At 42.5% G+C, this 24665-nt stretch overlaps 1 protein-coding gene across 1 annotated transcript in view; it reads right to left on the reverse strand.

The window, feature by feature from the left end:
* CACNA2D3 (calcium voltage-gated channel auxiliary subunit alpha2delta 3) overlaps positions 1 to 24665 on the reverse strand; it is an 876027-nt gene that overhangs the window by 466580 nt on the left and 384782 nt on the right. The window lies entirely within an intron of this gene.

The raw sequence follows: 24665 nt of genomic DNA on the forward strand, positions 1-24665 counted from the left end.
CTTCTGTTCAGACGGAAGGTAAGAAATAAGGATAAAGGAAAGAAGGGAAATAAACAAGCATTCTTTATATATTGACTGAAGCAGGATGGATCCCTGAGGCAGCTCTGTGATGGTCCACTTTTTTTAATTTAATTATTGAAGACCCCATTTCAAAATGATGCCACATGGTGTTCTCAGAATGGAAATGACTATCGAGTCCTCCTATGATGTGGGTAAGAGTGGGAACATGATGAACATTATCAAGACTCAGGAATTGGGTGGGAGCTTTCCCTGAGGCCCTGCCATGGCAGGTACTGTGCTCACCTCATCTCCTGACATCCCCTCACAGCCCCGCAAGGCAGGATCCCTGTTACCCACCATTCTACACAAGCAGAAATGTACTTTCTGAGGAGCACCTAACCACTAATGATCTGAGGTTTCTTTATTGGTAAAAAGGGGATAATAATACCCACCTCTAGAGATGGGCTTGTTTGGAAAGTAAAACAAACGGACAGAAAATAGCTAATGACAACAGGCACCCAAATGCCCATCAAGGAGCTGTTCTGCTAGCTCAGCACCTTCCCAGTGGTCCCTGAGGAGCTCTGAGTCAGAGCAATCACCCTGTGACACCCTCATCAAGAGATTCCTCAGCACTACACATACAGGAGGAGTGAGGACAGATTCTGTCACTGTAGTCCTCAAGTTGCAGAGTAAACAAGCAAAATAATGCTAGAAATGCTCATGTAAATCAGGCCCCCTGACGCAGAAACTCAGGCTTGGCCCCCACACCCCCGACCCCTCCTCTGCAGGGCACTGGCCCACCGGAGGCACCTGGCATCTGGTCTTGCCTTCTGACCTCCACCCTGACTGAGTCCTTCAGATCACTGAGGCAGTTGGGGTTCTGACCTCCATGTCAAAGGTAATGCTCTAACTCCTAAACTACAATAAACCACCTCATAGAGTGAAAATGACCAAATCAACCTTTTACCAGAGCAATTTTAGGAAGACTTTATCCTCCCAATCCTGGAAAATAGAATTCTTTAATGTTCCTGCCCAAACTTGATAATAATTATTATGACTTGAGCTTAGCAGCAAAACCACTTAAAGATGCAAATACAATAATGACACTGAAAACCCCACGGTTCGTGCCTCTATCAATGGCCTTGATTATGTCTGCATATAAAAACCTGCAAAAAGAAGGAAAAATTCCATTTCACCAGCTCACGGCCTCGACATGTTAAGAAGTCAGTTTCTAGTTAGACAATTGTCTTTCTTAAGTGTGGTGACTGGGATTTGTCTACTGAGACAATTCTTCTTATTTTTTTTCTGAGACAGGGTCTTGCCCCATCACCAAGCCTGGAGTACAGTGGCATCATCATAGCTTGCTACAGCCTCCAACTTAGAGGCTTAAGCAATCCTCCTGCCTCCAGCTTTCAAGTAACTGGGACTACAGGCAAGTGCTGCCTAGCTAATTTTTTTAATTTTGTTTTTTGTGGAGACAGAGTCTTATTATTGCTGAAACTGGTCTTGAATTCTTAACTTCAAGGAATACTCTTGCCTTGGCCTCCCAGACTGCAGGGATTCCAAGTATGAGCCACTGCCCCGACCTCTTTTTCCCTGAGTATGGTTTCTTTGGGGGTAGAACAAGGCTGCCCAAGCCTCTAACTGGCCCTGGCAATGCAAGATTGTCCCCTGTGGAACTATGAGCATCTTCAGGGATGCAAAGGGAACTGAGGATGTGCCACAAACTTCGTTTAGACACTAAGTTTTGCTCTAAAATTATGCCTCTTCAAGAAGGGGCTTTTGATTTTCCAAGGGAAGAGTGAAGAAGAGGAAGTAGAATCGCTGGAAAGTACGACATACTGAAAATGGGAGCTGTGTTATACACACCCATTTGATCCAATATGTGAAATAACACTTCTTTTGGCTCATAAAATAAGAACTGTGTATTGATTTTATAAGCTTGCTTAGCCAGCAATTTTAATAGAAGGGAAATTTTTTGAATAGCTGTCTACTGTTACAGTTTTTTAAAATATAGTGGGGAGGGGAGCTAGGAAAATTACATGAGGACTTCATCTATGTATTTAGGTCAATATATATACATGTTGAACATTATTTTCCAAACTTTGCTGACAGAGAGTGGAAGTGAAGTAAGCCAAGGGTCAGTCGGTGCTGTCTCCCCCTCACTCCTATCCCAGCCCCTTCCTGTGTTCAATGAGGTGGTCCCAAAGGTCGTGTTGGGGTGTGGGCCGGGGCTCAGCCTGAAGTTCCCTCTATAGCAGCTGAGCTAATTTGCTCTGCAGTCTCTGGTGACAAAGACAGCATCTTCCCAAGTAGCACTTACCCCTTTCCATGTTTGGGTCTTGTTTCAAATTTTGCTTAAAATCCCTTTTGCTTCTTTTAGAGTGTTCAAGGGTCAGGTGTATCTGAGCTTTGGCATCTACCTCCACCTCTCACCTTTTTAGGAGTTTTATGCACTATATTAGCTTTCTATGGCTGCTGTAATAAAATACCCACAACGTAGATGTCTTAAAACAACATTTATTCTCTCACAATTTGGGATGCAAGGAGTCCAAAAATCAGAGTGGCAGCAGGGTGGGTGCCTGATGCAGATTCTATGGGAGAATCTGTTCCACATCTCTCTGGGTGCTCCCTTGGGATCCCTGACATTCCTTGTCGTATAGACTCATTATTTCCATCTTCACATGCCCCCTGCCACATCTCTGAGTCAAATCTCTCTTTCCTTTGTCTCAGAAGGACATGGTCATTGGATTTAGGCTCCACCCTAAATTCAGGATGATCTCACCTCAAGATCTTTGAATTCATCACATCAGCAAAGAACTTATTTCCAAATAAGGTCCATGCTCAGGTACTGGAGGTAGGACTTAAGAACTTATCTTTTGTGAACACTATTCAATGAAGGACACATACTCTCTTAATTATTCTACACAGAATACCTGTATTTCATGATTTGCACATTTTTTTAACCTGAATTTCTTAAGTGAACGTTTACCTAATGTTTTAACGTTTACCTAATGAAGGATGTCTAAAGGCCTTCACCCTTTTCTTCTTTATGAGAACAATTCAGATTTTCATGGGCACATCATATTTTTATGAGCTTGTCATTCTTCCTGACCTCTGTCAATGAGTCCCACTGTAACGCACTAAATTGGATTAGAGTCATTTCCCTCACTGTCTAGTGGATGTATCAGTCCCTAGCATTCTCCGATCAATGAAGTGAACTCAGGACAGCATGATCATTTTCTCCAGTATTGCTATCCAATCCACATTAATTTACTACTCATCCTGGTCAATATGAAGTACAGGAACAGCAAGTAGTCTGCTTCCTCCACCTTCTGAGACATTAAATTACCCCCGATGCCAGTCAAGAACTTATCAGATGTTCAGCTTTCACTAAGACGGACTACCCACAGATGTTCGGGGAGTCAGAGTCACATACCACCCGTGTGATAAATTTTCAGTTTGCATCTAAAGAGCATCTCCCACACCCCTGATCTGGCTTTGTAAACTATCACATAACCCAACAGCAAATAGCTTTTGTAGTTTCTTTCTTTTATTTCCACCCAAATAATGACTCTGGCCTGTGCTTTATCATCAGGTTTGCATTTTGCAACATGGGACTCCTTACATGGCAGATGGCTGGTGTCCTCACTTCATGCCCCCTACACACTCTCCCATACCTTTTGAGTTCTGCATCTTTAAACAAGGCAGCCCCTCTTATCACCCTATTTCAGTTGTGAGTTCCATTCTCCTTGAGTCCTGCCTAAGATGGTCAGCCCCCTGGATCCAAGCAATAAACTGACAGCTCACTTGGCTTGTGCTTTAACTTCCCTGAGCCCCAGTATCTGCAGAAAACAGATGAGAGTAGCCTCCTCTTTCCTGTTCTGCAGTGGGAGGACCCATTCATCACCAGGGGACACCACCAGTCCTCACACTGTGGGAAGCACCTCCCTCCCCACCCATAGCATCTTGAGATGATCCAGGGGAGACTTAATCTGCATCTCTTTCTCCTTTCCCTAAATGATCAGAGCAAGGCACTCTGACTGCTTTGTTCCTTTGTTCATCCAACAAATGTTTGCTGAACACCTCCTATAGCAGGCATTCCACAGGGAGCCAGAGGAGAGCTCCCCTGTGTGGAAAGGGCAGAGGGAGTTGCGCAGAGAGGGTGATCGAGGAAGACTTCCAGCAGAGGTGCCCCAAATACCAAGAAGGCATCAGCCCCCAAACACCTGGGCCAGCAAGAACGCTGCAGGCAGGGGGAACAACAAGTTCAAAAACCCTGAGTTGGGAAGAAACAGGTCCTGGGGGACGACAAGGGAGGGAGGCAGTGCTGCTGGGGTCCAGGGATGGATGGGGAGAGGTAGGGGATGAGGCAGGAAAGGTGGGCAGGCCACAGTAAGGAGTTTAGCAGATCGGCAAAGTTTCCTGCCAAGTGTACGTTTTCCAACAGACATAATCTGCTCCATTCATGCCAAGGCCCATCACGCCTTTATTCATGGTTCCAAAATCAAATTTATTTTCTGAAATCTGTAGCAAGCATAGCCTACTTCCTCTTCCCAGGACAAGCAATCGGAATCTTCATGGTTGCCTCAGTGCTTATGTTTCCTCTCCAGACCTCAAAGACATCTGATATACACTCCATCTTTTTCAATATCATTTATTCTCTAGTGAATTAGCAGAACTGTATTAATTTGAACTTGCCATTCAATTTCTAGAGAATTTGAGTGAACATGAACAATTATAAACTTATATAGAATTACAGACAAACGACGATGACCCAAAACCATTGTTTGAAGGGAAAGGACAGAGCTCAGATGCAGCAGGGTTTTTGAAGTGTGGCCCTTGTGAGGAGGGTGTTTCCTGCCAGGATCTCAGGCTTCCCTACGTTTCTCTGAAGTTGTGCACCTCTCAGCCGTAAAATTATAGCAGGCACAGCGAGCCTGGGGATCAGCCCACGCAGGCATTTTCTTCAGTGTCATATTTTGGACCAAATTCAAGAGGAGAATGGTTGGATAGCTTTCATGTCTCCCATTTCAGCAAGTAAATGACATCTCTCCCATTCAGTCTAAATAGATCATAGATTAAATAATGAACAGTTTTGATGCTAATTATCAAACACTTATATCTACTGGAAAATAGTCCTTAATGTGTGCTGAATTATAAAACAGGTTTGTTTGCCAAATATTTACCCTTTCTCTAGACTTAGTGATACGCAGGTTGCTTTTCACAAAGCAGGAGCCCATTTCTAGCATCCCTGGGACCAGAGGGACAAGGGTGATTCACAGCTCAGTGCTGAACTGCTCTGGATGGAGCCAGGAAACAAATGGCATGAAAAATCCCAGAAAACGCTCTAGACCAAGGGTGGCCAACTATTTTTTTTTTTCTCTGCTGCACATTGGAAGAATAAGAGTTGTCTGGGCTACACAATAAACACAAAAACACTACCGAAAGCTGATTAGCAAAAGAAGTCCACACATAATCAGCCGGCAGCCTATAGGCCACAGGTTGGCCTCCCCTGCTATAGTCTCTGGGCCTATTGCCTCCATGAGCTAAACTTCAGCGTTACTTTCCCAGTGAGATTTCACATCAATGATTAAACTTTTTTTTTTGGCCTTACACATACCAACTGTAAATAACCTTCCTCTCTTAATGCATTTTAAATTTTGCAGAGAAATTTGCGTTTCTTTCTCCTTAATCTCCTGGAATAAACCATTCACAAGTGTTTGTCAAAGCTATTAAGAAGAAGAAAATTACAGCATAGAAATCAAGATGATGATAATACTATGGTAATAGCCACAGAAAATACCATTTATGGAGCCCTATAATGGGCCACACACACTCTGAATAACTCTTCCAGGCAGTTACAAACTACTTTTCCTAGCCCCATTTTACAGATGAGAAAACTTATCCTCAAAGCTTTGAAGTCCATTGCCCCAGTATATTTCCTTGCCCAAGACAGATAGCTAAGCTTCTTGAGCAATCTACCTGATAACAGAGGGAGGCCCTGAATTCTACTGGGTTCCTACCAGATGTTAAAGAGGAGCTGGAGGAAAAGTGTGACAGGGGAGGTATAGTCCCAAGACCAGGTAACATGTGGCTCGGAGCAGGCCATCTGCCCCCAGCTAGTAGACAGAATGGGTGATCTGTGGAGAAGGTGACTCTAGTCAGACCCTGACATGGCATCTTTGCACCTAACATTTGGGACATGAAGGTGAGTTAGAGGAGACAAGATGACTGAAGATAAGGTAGTTCTGGGGACCAATCCAGAGCCCCTGTCCAGGAGTTCCCCCACGCTCTGTTGCAGAGCAGGCGGTGAGTCTAGCTTATCACCATTAGCTTTTGGGTTTGGGTCCTGATTGCAGAAGGGACATTTGTAAGGCATAGAATTCAGAAATCTAGAATGCAGGCTAAAACACTCCTGAGTGAAGATATGCACATCTCAGGGGGCCTCTGAGTCTAAAATAGCATGTGAAACACATTACTTGATATATGATATTTAATTAAGTCACCCTTGCAAGCTAAGGAAAAGCTGAAGAATCATTACCCACTTCCTTCTTGAGGGTTTGTTCGGGTTAGAAAAGAGACAAAACTCATCATGGACAGGTTCAGGATTGGGTGAACACAGAATCACCCTTTCCCACCAGCAAGTACTAGAACAATGCCAGCCCAGGCCAACAATGCCAGACTCTTGTAGCAGTTCCCAGGAACTCCAGCGTGTTGCCTGAGAATCTATGCTGAGCCCCACAGCCAGAACACCCAGCCTGCTCCAGAAGCTTCAGTCATTTCTGATAACCGATCACAGACAGACTAAGTCTGGCTGCCTGAGGCTCCAAGCAATTCTGATCTGGCCAGTGACCCCTTTTCAAATTTACTTCGCCTCCAGCTCCCAAAGTACACCCACATCCACATCCTGGCCAATCTCCTGGAAGCTTCCACTTGTAGTAACTGTTATTACCAACCACTACAAGTTCCACTTGTAGTAACTGTTATTATCACTGAACAACTCATTCAAAACATTTAACCATTTAATACATGTTATATTTTCTAATATCGCCCAAAAGAATTTAGCACCTCTGCTGGACATAGTATGCATTTGTTCATTCATTCAGAAAATATTTGCTAAATGCCTACTGTGTGCCTAGAACATGCTAGGATTTGTAAATGAAGCAATGAGCAAAGCTAGACATGCACAGTGTGGGGGAAACTGCAATCTGCAAAATAAGTAGGCCTGGTGGGGGTGGGGTAGAGTGGTCCTGTCCAAAGTAAGTTTAAAGGCCTGGATGGGGCAGGGCTTGGTGGGGGGAACTGAGCAGGGTCTTGCAGATGGTGGTCGACAGCTATCCTCAATCTCAAGAACAGTAGAGGTTCCTGGATGGTTGCTGACGGCAGGGACTCACCTTTGTGATTTGAAGTGGAGAGCAGGTGTGAAGGGGGGAAGGGAAAGTTTAGAGGCTCCTGCAGTCATCAAGGGGGACATGTGGGTTCTTGTACAAGGGTGGCAGAGGGAGAAATGCCCGTGGTGTCCAGAGAGGACATGCTTGGTAAATGTATGCTGGTCTAAGTTTTGAATTCTGATGGCAGGCATTTGTGCCAGAGACTGAAGATCCAAGTGGGGAGTCTCCAACAGCAGGAAGCTTGGACAGCAGAACCTCAGAGAAGCCACACCATGGAGAAATTAGCCAGAGGGGACTGGCATGCTCCTCAGACCATGCACAAATGGGGAATTCTAATTGACTGCATCAGGGAAGAGTTTGTCCCCAAACATCTGGATTGTCATGGATTTGCTGATTAAAACTAATTTCTCTGTTGTAGCAATCCTCAGAATGCACATTCCTCTGAGCTATTCTTCCAGTGCGTCTCCAATTGATACGGTTTATCATAAGCAGCATGAGAGAATGGGAATGGTGAGAACAGGATATTCTTGACAGCTCACATCCGGGTGTGTGTAGCCTTCAGGGGGGCTCTCCTGGCTCACAAGACTGTGTGTCCACACGTTGCCAGCTGCTCTGCTCTTCACCCAACCGCACTCATAGCTCCCAAGAAGGAAGGCCCACACTATTTCCTGGAGGGTCAGGGAATACCACTCCACCAGTAAGGAACCTGGGTTCTCCTTTCACACCTCCTGAGTGGAGGCCCTGAGGGTACACAGGTTAGAGGATGGGGTGGGACAGAGCCACTCAGCCCTTGACCCCTTGACATATGTCCTGATCCTTCCTTACAAAATAAAGCCAAATATCTATTCAGTCAACAAGCATTTTAAAAAAACCTGAAGTCTTGTCTTATGCTCCCTGGCGGTGAGGGAGCACAAAAGAAATAATTCTGGAGAGAATTAATGTCATGGCAAGTCGTACAGAATAAAGGACAACACACAGAAGTAGATCGTTGTCATCATTCCACAGCAGCCCATTCCCACATTCACTCAGAAAGTCTCCTCTCATTTGAACCTTTCAAAAGAAAGAAAGAAATTTAAACATCCCTTCCTTCCATCTTCCAGACAGACCTGGCTCCCAGTAAAATACGATTCTGCGAGCTGCCATCCGGGCTGATACTATCAGCTTCTTATTGATATTTAATATAAATACAGCCCTGAGGCTAGCAGGTACCCTGACAGGGTCTGAAATATAATTGCCAGAGAACTGTACAAATGCATGTAGCAATTAAGGAGCTGTCAGGGATATTGCTGGTGCAAAGACAGAGAAGCCGCAGACTGGACAAGGCAGGCCGGATGGCAGCTAGGGAGGCGCAGGGAGCAGGAGATCGGGCAGCAGAATCACATATCACTACTGCAGGCCCAGAAACCACAGGCAGGGAGATAAGTGGATTATGAACATTTAAAAAAGGAAGTGGGCCAAGTTTAAGTTTGCTGTTTGTTTTCAACACCTAGAGGCAAGAGGTAACGCTCCTGTCTTTGACATGAGCTTTATATGGAGAGACAACAGGCAGCCTTGAGTGAGTCGTGTCAGGCTTTTAAGGAGGTCAGAGCAGGGGTTGTGGAGGTGAAGAAAGCAATTTGTGTTGTTTATTTGTTTTAACAACTTTATTGAGGGGTGACTGGAATTTGTATTATTCACTAATCTTAATGTCACAAAGGTATAAGCCTGTCAATCTGGCTCATAGGTGAGAAAGACCAAGTGGATTAGGGTAAGCAGCGAGCTCTGGGCACCGAAAAAGGAAAGACGGGCCAGCTACAGGGCCAGGTCTCACCGAGCCGGTATCTCAGGTAGGTCTTGAGAAAGGTGATGGAGTGCCTTTGTGCTGTGTGCCACTAGCACGGCCTGCCTACAACTCTGCTGTCACTGACTGAAGAGGAAGTACAGTGGGAGTGGGGATGTGGGTGGTGGAGACACAGTCTCCCTCCTGGATCAAGGTCTGTTATTATCCCTTGATTTCTAGAGAGCCTTGGTTTCTATAACTTGAAGAGATGGGGTAGGGAAGGAAGTGGGATCTAATGAACATACAGGTCTGGGAATCAAAATAGCCAAGTCTAGTTACAGGGGCATTTGTACCAACTTTACTTTTAAACTCCCAAGAAAGGCGCACTCCTTTCCAAATGTAATGCTGCTACACAGGTACGGCTCCAGATAGTCAAGAGGGTAGTAGAATAAAGGAATCTTGATCTCCTTTTGCTTGGACAATGAATAGAAAGGGCCTTGTGTCTTGTCCTCCTCTCCCAACATGCTCTCTCTCACACACACACACACACACACACACACACACTACAATCCATCCTGGGTAAGTGACTTCAGGTAGAATACACAAAATCTTTTAAAGATTTTAGTAGATTTTAATCTTTAAAGATTTTAAAGATTTTATGTATTTCATGGTCTTACAAAAAATTTAACCAATACATCTAACTCAGGGATACTCAAAATCCATTGCTCCAACTATGGCTAACCATCTTAGCCCATATAAACGCACAGGTGTTGGGCAGACCGGGATGATGTCTCGAGTGTGGCCACAGCCAGCTGGAGCTGGGGAAATGCAGATCCCACAGCCCAGGCAGAAAGCTCCTCTGTCCTCCTGGTTCTCTCTCCAGTTACTATACACCGAAGCCCTGACAATGCCTAGGCCATGTGTGCCATGGCAGGTGACAGAAGAACACACATTGCAACAAAAAAGGCCTTTGTTTCTTTAATAAAACACAAATATATCCTCTTTATCCTCCTACTCTGAAAAGGCAAATGATTGAAGCCATTCAGCCGCAAGAATGTGAAAACATAGATGTGGTCACATAACAAAGGACACGTCTAGCTCTACACCCATCGGAGAGTGCAAGCAAGAGTCAGAAGCAGGTGCACAGAAGGTTCGTGACAGCTCAGTTCACAATCACAAAGATGTGGAAACAACCCACATGCTCATCCACACATGAATGGATTAATAAACTGTAGTATGTGTATACCATGGAATGCTATTCAGCCATAAAAAGATGGTGATTTTGCATCCTTTGTAACAACCTGGATGGATTTGGAGAACATTCTCCTAAGTAAAGTATTGCAAGATTGGAAAAGCAAGTGTCACATGTACTCAACACCAATTTGAAACCAGGAGATTAATAATCATGGATCTACATGAGAGAAAATCTCAGTTAAATTCAAGAAGGGATAAAAGTTCAGTAGCTCCCCTCCCCCAGTGAGTACAATACACGGATGTACGGCACACTCCCTGGGTCAAGGACACAGCTACAACTTGAACTTTAACCTTTCAAGTGTAAATTATATAACCTAATAGTTTGTACCCTCATGTTAATCTAAAATTTAAGAGTTCAAAACAAAAAAGATCAGAAGGAGGCCTGAGAAAGTTTAGAAAGATGTTCCAAGACATGATGTGCTTTGTGAGTAAATCTCAGGAAAGATCTGCCCCTCACAGGGCCAATTTTGTGCTGAGGTAGTTTTGATGGACACAGCACCAGGGCACCAGGTCCACATGGCTAGAACATTGTAAGCCCTTGCCCTTGCCGCCCAATTTCATGTGAAGATCTATAGGTCATCAACCTCCCTGAACTAAACCACTCAAAGTTTTAACTGCTTCCAAAGCACATGATACACACTAGGAATGATGCCAACTTCTAATAACACTGGCCAAGAACTATTAACAAGGAGACTCTAGCCGTCTTGGTATTGGACCTTATTCACCCTACAAATTCATTTATCAATTATTTCTTTGGCTTACTGAACAACCTCAATAGCCAAATTAAATGAGACCAACTGATTCAGTTTCTGCACCTCTGTAGCTCATGTACACTAACAACTAACTCCTGAGTGGCAAGGAAAGGGTCTTGAATATCCCCTCCTCTTGTCGCATAAATGACTCATGAAAAATTGAAGGGTACAGGTTTAATTCTACCGAATTAGTTATAGCCAGGATTACCACAAGTTGATTATCCAAACTGTATCACTTTTGAGAGTAGAAAGAAGTCTTTTTATTAATACCTGAAAACAAGTAGTATAAATTGCTATCCAAGCAAACCAAGCTGGATATGAGCACCCCATTTATAACTCACCCCGTTCCATAGAGAAAAGAACTGACCGAATGTGTATGTGTGTGTCAGCACGCACCTGTCCCATCGCTGATGTGATCATGAAATACAGTTGGTTGGTTAATCCAAAAAGATAAAAGCAAGGAATCATTTTTAAAAATAATACATTAAACACCTTATTTTAATACTTAGCCAATCTTCATGTGTTGGCTCCTGGCCTTTAAAGCCTTCAGGGACCTTTTCTAGCTGTGGCTATTCAGCATGCTGTAGACACCAGCCAAAGCAATTTATACCAATGGGAGAAGAAATGGAGAACGTTAATTGATCCACCAAGCTGCTTAAGTGGATGCTGCTTAAGAATTACTGCTATAATTATGTCAGGGAACTCTCTACTTCTTCAGAATGGGAATCTTCCTAATTTAAGGAACCAAACAACCTTACTCAAAATACCTCAGAAGATGTTAATCTATAGAACTAAAAAAATGAACAGTAAGAATGGCTTTATGGGAAAATGGATCCAGAGACTGTCCATGGCTTTGCCAGGGACCTAGTTTCTATCTTTCTTTCCATTCTGCACCCTACAGGGCTGGCTCCAGCCTCATCCTTTCACCCATCCTGGCCCTTCACCCTATCCCCCTGGCCCAGCATCTCCAGCCTTTGCTCTTATAGGGACACAAAATTGCTACAGCATTTACAGTCACCACATCTCTCATGGGCAAAATATGGGGTCTTCAGATTTCTTCTGACTGTTCATTGACTTTGATCATTGTAAGGCCATCTGTGAACCAGTAAGCTCAGAGGTGGTGGGACATGCTGATCAGTTTAAACCTACTAAGCCTCAGATTGGAATCCAACCCCAGTGGTCACTAAAGATGAGTTCCCAAAAGACATTCAGGGTGCTGCTGATGGGGTGAGGAAACTAAGGGGGCTACACCATGAACATCTCCTCCAAATTTCTAGTGTGGTCACAGTCATCCAAAGAGTCATCTCAGGACACACAGCCCAGGTAACCCAGAACTTCTAATTCTGTTAAAGAATTTAAGTTGGGCAAGATCATTCCCCAAGTGAAGCATTTCTACACTACATGGATGTACAAGGCACAATTTTTTGTGCCTTCTAAAAATTGCATGGCAGAAAGAAGAAACTTTATCAGTCACCAGCAAGGCAAGTTTAATGCAAAACATAGATTTCTGGGGATACAAAGGGGAAAAAAAGAGAGAGAGAAGACAGAAAAGAGGTGCTTCATGGGAAATAATGCTGCAAGTCCAGAAGATTACATGCTACAAATAACAAAGAGAAAGAAGAAAATGTTACTGCAACTAAAATAAAACCAACAAACCATACATATTTAACAGGAAGTGTACTGAGAGTGAAAGAAGCCAGCTGCTACAAAAATGATGTGTGACAAGAATGGGCCTTCTGAAGTGGTAGTTGAGCTCCAAAAACATCTTCAAGGACACCGTTACTTAGAGATTTTAGCTGAAATTGTTTTAAGCAAAAATATGTATTTAAGTAAAGAGTTGGATATCGAGTAGTCTAAGCTTTATTAATTTCATATTCATAAAAATAAAGTGATTCAGAAATGTTTCCTAATAATACAAATGCTAAACTTTTACATCATGGTCTTTGTCTGTTTAATTAGTCTGATTAGTGTGAAATGTAGCTTAAGAAGCCAGAAGCTCAGAGGCGATCCAACCTCAGTGACATTTCTGAGTCCTAACACTTGTAATGACTAATTTTATTACAGTAGCTAAAAAGAAATAAGAGAAGCCATCTATGTATAGCTAGTAACCAATTCACCTTTTGTTTGTAATCCTTCATGATTTTGCCTTTTAGTCTATTATACCATTTTTAAACAACTTGGTTTTATTTTGTATGTGAATTAATGGACATGTAAATTTCAAGTTACTGTTATTTCGGTAGATAAATTTTTATAAGAGCTGAAAGCTATGTCACTTGTGGAATACCGCAAAGTAGGAACCAACTATGATGCCATGGTCAATGATTATAAAGGCAAAATAATATAAAAAGGCTACTATGGTCACTGTGAGATCCAAAGATGAAAACAATGAGCAACAACAACAAAAGATGTAAAGATAGAATAATAAAGCCTGTTTCAAAACAACAGTCCACCATAAAAGATGAAACTATTTTAAAGTAAACATGTTGTTTAAAACAGATATTTGATTCAATATTAAGTTGTTCAATATTTTTTCTCTAAAACACGTATTTGCCATGTGTATATGGAGATCTTAAAGTCTCTTACAATTGAATTATGGATAAGACATAGTAAATTAGCAAATGGGATCAGTAAAAATTTATACCAGAGGGTTAATCCAATTCTCTTGAATAACCCAAAGCCTATTTTAAAAAGAAAATGAAAAGGTAAGAAAGATAAGAAGAAAGGGGTCTTTTGGTTTGGAAAGCAGCTGACTACAGCACAATGAGAGGAACAAAGAAACTAATAACTCTCTAGGCCTTTAACTTTCTCCAGACGCTGTCTTTAATGCATGGAAAAAAAGGTTCAAATGTTTTAAATCTCTCCAAAACTATTAGCAAAAACAATATGGAAATATATAACAGATGCATAAAGGCATCTTGGGGTGAATATATTAAGGACCCACAACTGCAAATTCTAAAATCTACTTAATTGTGCCAAAAAGAAACACAAGAAAGACTTTGTGATAAACAAAATCTAAATGATGTTTCCAAAAAAAAGAAAGTCTTGAGGTCTTAAGCCAAGGATTTTTCCTCAGTTGGGTACTTCAGCCTGACTGGACCACCAACACAAGCTGTGTTGTCACATTGGCCACCAAGGAGAACAGTGACAGAGGCCAAGCCTCAGCCCCAAAGTGGTGGGAGAGCAGAATGAAGAATAAATGAATTTTCCAATAAGTTTCCACTTGGGGCATTTTATCTTAAACCAAACATAGAGCTCTTTTCTGGTGAGGAGGGAGTGGAAATTACTCTCTAAAAATACTTTCACTTTTTTATTTTAGAAGAAAAAATTTAATTAACAAAAATATCCTGTGGATATTTTATCCTAATCCAATCAAGAGTGGTGGGATCTCACCTAACACGCACAGTGTGAAGGTGCTCAGCACACCCCCTAGAGGAGGGCTCAACTACTACTTGAACTTTACCTTGGAAACGAAAACAATGTAATCAATGTAACCTAAACATTTGTACCCCCATATCAATATGAAATAACAAAAGAACCCTGTTAAAATTCTAATGTAAAACTGTCTACTCCCTCCTCCATTTATGGAAAGACTAAATGTTTACACCAACATGGGATTTGGGGTTATTCTGTATGTGCCCCACTATAACCTACCCCCCAAATACCTTTTTGTTCCATTCATCAATTTTCTTTTTTTTTTAACTTAATTTTTTTTTTTTGGAGACAAAGTCTCATTAGGTCGCCCTCAGTAGAGTGCTGTGCCATCACAGCTCACAGCAACCTCCAACTCTTGGGCTTAAGCAATTCCCTTGCCTCAGCCTCCCGAGTATCTGGGACTACAGGCACCTGCCACAAAGCCGGCTACTTTTTGCAGATGTCATTGTTTAGCTGGCCCAGGCTGGGATCGATTCTGCCAGCCTCCGTGCGTGTGGCTGGTGCTGTAACCACTGTGCTACGGGTGCCTAGCCTAACTTAATTTTTATTAAATCATAACTGTATATATTCATGGAGTACAATGTGGAATGCTTAAATCAAACTAATTAACATAACCATCACCTCACTCATTTTTTTGTGGTAAGACATAACATACGCTTAGTTGTTGTGAAGTGTACCCTTGAATTGTGCACATTAAGCGAGATCCCACCAAATGCTCTCCCTCCACTTAGCCTCCCCCTCTTCTCCCTCCTCTCCTCTTTTTCTTTCTGGACTATATTAGTGTTTTATCATTCATATGAATGTTTAAGTGTTTATATATTGATTTTATAATAGTATTGAGTATACTGAATACATTTTTGTCCATTCTTGAGATACTTTACTAAAAAGAATATGTTCCAGCTCCATCTAGGTAAACATAAAAGATGTAAAGTCTCCATCTTTTTATGGCTGCCTAGTATTCCATAGTGTACATGTAGCAAAATTACTTTATCCATTCATGGGTTGATGGGCATTTAAGCTGCCTCCACAACTTGGCTATTATGAATTGAGCTGCAATAAACTTTCTGGTACAAATATCTTTGTTGTAAAATGATTTTTGTTCATCTGGATAGATACCTAGTAATGATATTGCAGGATCAAATGGCAAATGGCCAACAAACACATGAAAAAGGGCTCATCAGCTTTAATCATCAGAGAAATGCAAATCAAAACTACCTTGAGATATCACCTAACTTGGGTAAGATTAGCCCACATCACAAAATCCCAATACTGCAGATTCTGGCATGGATATGGAAAGAAGGGAACACTTCTACTCTGCTGGCAGGATTGCAAATTAATACAGCCTTTTTGGAAAGAAGTATGTAGAATTCTTACAGAACTAAAAGTTGACCCACTGTATGCTCTTGCCATCCATCAATTTTCAAAGCCACATTCATCTCTCTCTGATCTGCCATAACAGCATAACATTCCGTTTCAAGTGAGGAGAAGCAAAGGGTGTTTTCATGAGTGAACTTTTTAGTACCCATAGTGTGTGACAGAATCTGTCTTGATATAAATAAATGTAACATGTTCACCATTTTAAGCAGAAAAGTATTGTTGAATTAAGAGATGAAGCCTATGTCCTCACTGTGAAAAAGGACATGTGAGTCAGCTTGGCATTCTTAACATGTCCAAGATAATTCCCCCAAACCTCTTTCTGTCCCATCTTTCTCCTATAAACATTAGTATCAGTGTTTTAATTTTCATTATGAAATTATTTCAGAATCAAAAGAAGTTGCAAAAATTATTTTTAAAATATCCCATTCACCCTTTTGTAAATGCCAAACTTACTAACCAATACTCCAAACAGCCACCACACTAACACCAATGCCATACTATTACCTAAATATACCTAGATTTTATTGAAATTTCATCAATGTCTTTTCAATCTGGAAGTATTCATTACAGTAGTTTTCCTATCTCTTTAGTCCCCTCTATTTCAAGAGAGTTTCTCAGTCTTTCTTGGTCCTTTGTGATCTTCATGCTTTCCACGTCCCCAGCAGTACCATATGAAGGTAACATGAGCACCTGTCTAATAAGACTCAGAGGAGGCTGGCTAGTTATTTTTTAGAATGTCTGGATTAGTTTCCTGGGGCTGCCATAATATACTACCACCAACGGGGTGGCTTAAAACAACAGAAACCTACTCTCTCAAGTTCTGGAGGCTAAAAGTCTGAAATAAAGTTATCTATAGGGCTGGTTCCTTCTGGAGGCTCTGATGGAAAAACTGTCCCATGCCTCCCTTCTGGCTTGGGTGATGACTGGTAATCCTTGACACTCACTGGTTGGCAAATGTATCACTCCAATTTCTGCCTTCATCTCTACATGACTTTATTCTCTGTATGCATGTGTGTGTCTTTTCCCATAGGGGCACTTGTCATTAGAGTGAGGGCCCACCCTAAAACCAATAAGACCCAATCTCAAGATCCATAATTAATTACATCTGCAAAGACCCTATTTCCACATAAGGTGATTGCTATGGAATGAATGTTTGTGTTCCCACAAAATTCATATATGGAATACATAATCCCCAAGGTGATAGTATCTGGAGACAGGATCTTTCAAAGGTAATTAAATTATAAGAGTAGAGAACTTATGATGGAATTAGTGCCTTAAAAAAAAAAAAGACATGAGAGAGGTTGCTTCCTCTCTCTGCTTTCTGACATCTGAGGACACAGTAAGAAGAAGGACATCTGTGAACCAGGAAGGGATCACTTACAAGAGCCCAACCATGCTGTTACCCTAATCTTGGACTTCCCAGCCTCCAGAACTATGAGATATAAACTTGTGTTGTGTGGTCCATCAGTCTGTGGTACTTTTGTTATAACAACCCAAACTAACTGAGACAGTTGCAAGCTGAGCGGTTCTGAGTGGATGCCAGTTTTTATGGGGCACATTAACAGCTATAATATTCTTCAATTCAGTTGTTTTAAAATGCATATTACTGGACAATGACTAGGATATGTGTCCTGTTACGTGATTTTTCATGTTGCCTGAATATGAGACACCGTAAGCTGCTGAAAATCATCATTTTATTTCTGAAAAGTAGCATCAGACTCAACATTACTCATGCTATCTTTGGGAAGATAATGGCAAATTATATTTAGTTTCACATGATAAAAAACAACTTAGTAGGCGCCTCACAGTCCACTACTGTTTCTTACTTCAGGTAAATATTTGCCAGTTATCAGAAATCAGGAGAAACATCTGTATCCAGGGAAAATTCAGGGTTTGAGGCTGCTGTGAAATCAGATGTTCTTTTAAGAAGTCATTATTTCACAGGCCACTGAAAGGCACAATGGGTACAATCATGGTGTTCAGCAGCCCGGCTGCCACTTGATTAGAGAGGAGATGAGGTCTGTTGTGTAGGGTTTGTTCTCTGCAGAAATCCACCAAGGGAGAAACAGCAGAGCGTCCTTTTCAAGACAGCTGCAAATTGAGTTGGTGATAATTTCACACCTACCCGTAGACTTTCCAGGCTCACCTCTTTTTGTCTTTCTGGGGAAAATGGATGGCCAGTTCCTCCCATTCACCCAGCAGCAGAGCCCACCTGTCAGCAGGTTGGCAAAACTGGTTCTAAACTATCTGGCCAGGAGCTGGTTGGCTCTGACAATACTTTCCAACACCAGACTCCCAGCTTAACACATTTCTTTCTTCACAAATTTCTTTAATCAAACAGAAGAGCACCTCACACACAATTTTTAAGCTGCCTATCCCAGCCTGAAGTTTATCTAGTTTAAAAAGATAAAGCTTTGACAACAGAGATAAATATTCAGAACACACACACATCCATGTAAGTGTTATCATATCCGTGTGCCCATAGGGAGGTTAATGGGACAGAGATGTCTCTGGTCAGAGAAGGCAAAGCAGAGACAATCAGATATGCAGATTTTCATATGGAAACAGGGTATACATGGCTCAAATACCCAAATAGCAAAAGAAACCATTTAACACACACTCATATCACATACACGTACATATATGCACACACTCTCAAAATGCAACAGGATAGTGACAGTCCTGGACAGGGTACCATGAACAGTTCATGAGACTTTTATTTGAATCAGGAACAACACAGGAGAAAAGAAAAACAGGCTTAGTTTCAAAAACATAGCTCCCTAAAGATAATAACACTGGCCATATACATAGCACTTTTCATTTGCGCAACTAAACACTTCCCATGTTGTGGCACACTTGAGCCACTATGACATAGGTCCTGTTATACCCCTTACTAATGAGGAAACTGAGGCCACAGAGGGTATAAGTAACATGCCCAAGATAACATCATTAGAAGGCAGTGGAGCATGGACACAGCCAACAGGTACTGAGCGTTCAGGGCATGTCAAGGAGCTATCCTAACACATCTACAGATAGAAACACATTTAATATAAATAGTTCTAGGGTGAGTACTAATGTCATCCTCATTTCACAGATGGCAGTACTGAAGTTAAGCTGCCAAATGTCCCAGGTCACACAGTAGCAGAGTCACTAGATAAATCCTCTTGACTACATTTTATTGATAGAAACCAATGCAAAGACAGAACAAGCAAATTACTGGGGCTACATTTCAAAGCTAAAACAAATTCCTATATATATTCAATAGTCTGGGCCCCTGAGTGCTGCTGCCTCCAAGGGGTGGGCCTGGGATCTCACACCGTGTGGGTGCACACTGCGCAGAGCCAGACAGAGGATCTGAGAGTCTGTGCAGCTTTGTACCGCGGCCAAAGGGAGCGAAAACGAAGCAGCATAAGATGTCAGCAAATCCCTCAGAATCCTGGATCAGCCTTTGAGGAGGTAGTAGCAATGAACATCCAGAAACTTGGCACCCTCTCTACCGCTCCCCCGAATCCTCCAATCCCCTCTGCGTTGTCAGAGGAGGATTATAGCTGACAAGGCCAGAGAAAGACCGTGAGGGGCTGGTGAGCTTTCCGTCTTTCTGTGACGGTGGGAGCACGTCCTCACGCAGCTTCTTCCACTGATGAATGGGGTGCCTCGAAGGAGAGCTGAGGGGAGAGGGACTGAGAAACAGAACAAATTCCTCAGTTCCCTGGGAAGGTAGTCACAGTAAGGTGGTACGGGAATCACTGGTCACAGGATCTTGGCATTTCATGCATGTCCCTATCATCTAACTTGCCAAATATTGCTCCAGACAAGCAGCCTTGAAGTGAGGGGGAGCAGCCCTCAGGGTGGCCAGTGGCTGATCTGCAGGTCTCTAAATAACCTGGCAGGGTCAGGCAGAGGATGTGCCTGTTCAAAGCCAGTTCTCGATGTGTCTGAGACCAGAGCCCAGATCACCCCTAGGTTCTAGGTCCCAAATGGACTCAGAGTGGACATGTGACAGAGCAGGACAGGATGTGCCTGGGTGGGAAGTGACAGTTAATGAAGAGTGCATAGCCAGGGGCCCAGGTGTGAGTCATGGAACTGGACCAAGAGTCCTTCACTGCAGACCTCCACCTGGGAGGATGACAGCAGCCCACAGGGATGCCGATGTGCCTGATCTGGTTACTGATGTGGGCCAGACACAGAGGCTGAGGTGCAGCCCACCCACAGACAGTGAGGCCCGTGCTGGTCTGCTCTGCTGCAGTGAGCAGGGGCCACTCTTCCTGTGTTGTCTGCCACAGTTTATGTAGGTGCTGCCCAACCACAGGGAGCAGAAACTTCAAGTCAGACAAACAGCCAAGTTCAAGTTCCCAGTGGACTGTGCTTGAGTGTTTCTGAGCAGGTCTGAATCCTCTGAGTCTCTCTAAAGTGGGGCACACTGGTCTTCTTCCTACTGTGACCTGAGCAGCAGGGGCAACTTGGTAGGAAAAGTGCTCAGCATAGAGGCTCGCCCACAGTTGGCCCTTAAAACAGAATTGCTGTAATCACCCTATTTGGATACAGCCATGTTGAAATCCCCTAGTAAGTGTTCAATAAATATTTGTTAAATAGGTAACTCCTATGAAGTGGTGCTACTAACAACCCCATTTTACAAGAGGGCAAGGGAGGGACAGGGGCTCAAGTGCTCCAAGGTCCTACAGCATGGGCAGGAGAGGGCAGCATATAACAACACTCTCAAGTCCCAGAGCCCACTTCTTTCACCACCACATGGCATGCCTCTGCACTCAGAGCCATCAGGTGCAAGTGCCAGGACTAGTTAGCCCTAATAACTTGTACGGCCAAAGTAGGAGCTCTTCATGACGTGCTGGTCAACACGCCCACGCCTTCTGCTCTCTGTCTCCATGCCTGTATGTCCCTCCCTCCTCCATCTTGCTCTTTCTATCTCACTTTCCTTGTCTATAAAATAAAGATGACAATACTTAGCTGACAAGATTGGGAGAAGGTCATTGTTACTAACAGGAGTCATAACTATTTATTGGGCATTTATTTATATATACCAGTCTGTCTGGCCCTCAGCACTCCGTTTCCTCACTGAGGTATAACAGGGACAGCCCCACTTCATAAGTGAGCAAGAGTAAGTGACTTCTCCGAAGTCAACACAGTGCTGGGCACCCATGAACACTCAAGGCATGGCAGGTGCCCTCACAACAATAATAATGGCACAGTCTTCAGCTATTCTATCAGAGTGAGAAAAAAGTGAATGAGAGAAAATACACAGAGGAAAGATTCTTTTCAGAAATGCCCAGGGTCCTCACCTCACCCTGCTCTTCACCTGGATCTCTTTCCTAGCAGGTGGTATTCTGTGCTGTGGGGGCCTGCTGGCCATGGCCCAGAGCCACCCTGTACACTGGCCACCTACCCAAAGCTGGCTCACAGATCAGCAAGCAAAGCCAGCCATGGACGTAAGAGAGACATCAGGATATGTGGTCACCCTGCGGAGGACACATTTGTTCATTCTGGTCTGATGGCAGGGATGGTTTCTGGAGGAGTTCCCATCAGAGGAGCATGGATAAGCTCCTGTGGGGTGGGTCCACATTGTCTTTGAGACTGTCCTGCTCCTTCCTGCGTATCAGAGTTGGTAAACAAATGAAAAGTGTTCCTCAAGATATTAAAAAAATGTTCACAGTATAAAACCTAGAAAATCCAGAAAAGAACAGAGAAAGAAACAAACACTATAAGGAACTCAAACAACTCAATGAGAAGAAAACAAATGACTCCCTTAAAAGTGGGCAAACAACATGAACTAACATTTAAAAAAAAAATAGATGTTGTCATGGATGCAGAGAAGAGGGAATACTTATACATTGGTGGTGGTGATGTAAACTAGTACAACCTCTATGGAAAACAGTATGGAGATTTCTCAAAGAAACAAACTACCATTTGATTCAGCAACCCCACTATTGGGTATCGAAAGAAAGGAAAAGTAATCCTTGTATCAAAGAGATGCATAAACTCATGTATATATTGCAGCCCTATTCAAAATAGCAAAGATATGGAATCAACCTAAGTGGGCATCAAGCTATGAGTGGATAAAGAAAATGGAATACATATACACACACACACACCCCACACACGGAATACCACTTAGCCACAAAAGACAATGATATAATGTCTTTTGCAGGAAATTAGAACTGTTTTCCATTATCCTAAGTGAAATAACTCAGGAATGAAAAATCAAGTGCTCATTTAGAAGGTGGGGATAAACTATGGGTACACACGGTCATATAGAGGGGAACAATACACACAGGAGACTTCAAAGGTGGGAGGGTGGGAGGGGTGAGAGATGAAAAACTACGTATTGTGTACAATGTACTCTAGTCGGGTGATGGGTACACTAAAGGCTTAGACTCCTACACTTCACCACGACACAATATATCCACGCAACAAAACTACACATGTATTCCCTAAATATGTAAAGCTTTAAAAAATTAAAAATTGTTTAAAAAGAAAAACTATCTCTAATACGATGATCCAGGATGATAATCCTTAACACTAATAAATTCCTATCTATTCTGCCACTCCTCCAACTCCCCTAAACAGAATGTCCCATTTAGTACATGGGATGTGCTAACGACAACTTGATATTTTATCATTAGCTCTATACCGTAGGATTAGAGGTTGAAGATGAAGCCTGGATATTTTCAATAACTTTTTACTGCTCTAGGGTGATTCAAGTGGAAAGCCCGCATTTTTAGATGGGATACATAAAACACAACCACAAACATTCACATCTAAATAGCTCTTAGCTCTCCAAGAGATCCTATATAAGTGGAAACTTTCAATTTTCCAACGGGTAACCTTTTAGCCCCGTTTATTTTGGGCTGTTCTACCTGGTGGCCACCTCATCTGCTCTCCAGACAACAATGAGTTCAGAGCTGACACTGACAAATTGACCAGCACAGGCGCTGGTCACACCAGACATTATTCAGCATCCTGACAGGTGACCTGTCCACCTCATAGCTTCTACTTTTAGCTGGCCAGTGGGGCTTAATATAACCCCCAGCTGGGGACAACTCACCAATGCAGGACACAGCCTGCCATCCTACGTTCTCTCAATGAACATCCAGTGGCACAATGATGCCTCTATAATTATTCATCATTTAGTGTTATTAATATTCTGTTTCTCAATAGTAGTCATTATCAGAAATGGAAATCAAGGAAGGCTGTAATGGCTTAGCATCCACATAAAACAAAAGAGGTGACAGGGACAGAAAAAAATAAAAATGGAAGTCATATTTCAACCTTGAATCCTCACAAAGTCCAAAGCTGATGTGTGAACATTGTCATAATGAAAAAAGTGACGTTTTTGTAGAATAGAATTTCTTAAGGTTCTAAATCAAGAAGTGGACATTTTAACACAAACGGACACTGACTATTTGCTTACTCATTTAAATATTTCTTAGAAATTACCTCATGCGAGGGACAATTTTAAAGCAGTGATTCTCAAATTTTAAAATGCAACAGAATTAACTCTATGACTTACATAACACAGATTGCTGACCCCTATCTCCAGAGTATCTGATTCAATAGTTCTGGGAGAGAGTCTTCAATTTCTTTTTTGTTTGTTTGAAAAAGAGTCTCACTCTGTCACCCCATAGAGTGCAGTGGCATCATCATAGCTCACTACAATCTCAAACTCCTGGGCTCAAGTGATCCTTCTGCCTCAGCCTCCCATGTAGGTAGGACTATAGGCACATTGCAACTACACCCAGCTATTTTTTTTTTATTTTATTTTCTTTTTTTTTTTTTTTTTTTTTTTTGAGGCAGAGTCTTACTCTGTTAACCTGGTAGAGGGCCATGATATCATCATAGCTCACGGCAACCACAAACTCTTAGGCTCAAATGATCTTTTTGCTTCAGCCTCCCAAGTAGCTGAGATTACAGGCACCTGAGCAAAGCTCAGCTATTTTTAGAGATGGGGTCTTGCTGTTGCTCAGCTAGCTTTGAATTCCTGACTTAAAGCAATCCACCCACCTCAGCTTCCAAAAGTGCTAGGATTACAGGCGTGAGCTACCACCCCCAGCCTAATTTTTCTATTGTCAAAAGAGATAAGGCCTGAGGTTGGTCTTGAACTCCTGAGCACAAGCAATCCTTCCAGAGTGCTAGAGTTACAGGCATGAGTCACCATGCCCAGCCTCCAGAAATGTTCATTTCTGATGAGTACCCAGATGATACTGATGCTGCTTTCTTGGAGCCATAATATGTGAACCACTGTTCAAGGCTATGAAAATACAGCAGAGAAAACAATCAAAGCCCTCCCCGTAGACTTGCCTTTTATTGGACTGATAACAAGCATAAAACAATTTCAGTAGTAGAAAAGTGGTCACATCTACCATTTAAAATAACTCAGAAAAGTATTGAGAATGATGGCATCCATAGGAATTTTTTTTTTTTTAAAGACGGTTGGTCAGAGACAGTATCTCTGAGGAGGGAACACTCAAATGAAGACAGAGAGGCAGCCATACAAAATTACAGGGAGACAGCATTCCAGGCACATGGAGCATCTCATGGAAGATGACCCCCATGTGCTAATGAACTTTAAGGGTTTCAGAACAGCAAAACCAGTCTAAAGAGGGGGAAGTGAGCCTGGGAGGGGGGAGTTCTGAGAAGGAAAGTGGGGAGCAAAGTTTTTCTAATGGAAGTATGCTTATGATT

Source organism: Otolemur garnettii, unplaced genomic scaffold (assembly GCF_000181295.1).
Source record: "Otolemur garnettii isolate 467f Iridium unplaced genomic scaffold, OtoGar3 scaffold00002, whole genome shotgun sequence".
Taxonomy (NCBI): domain Eukaryota; kingdom Metazoa; phylum Chordata; class Mammalia; order Primates; family Galagidae; genus Otolemur; species Otolemur garnettii.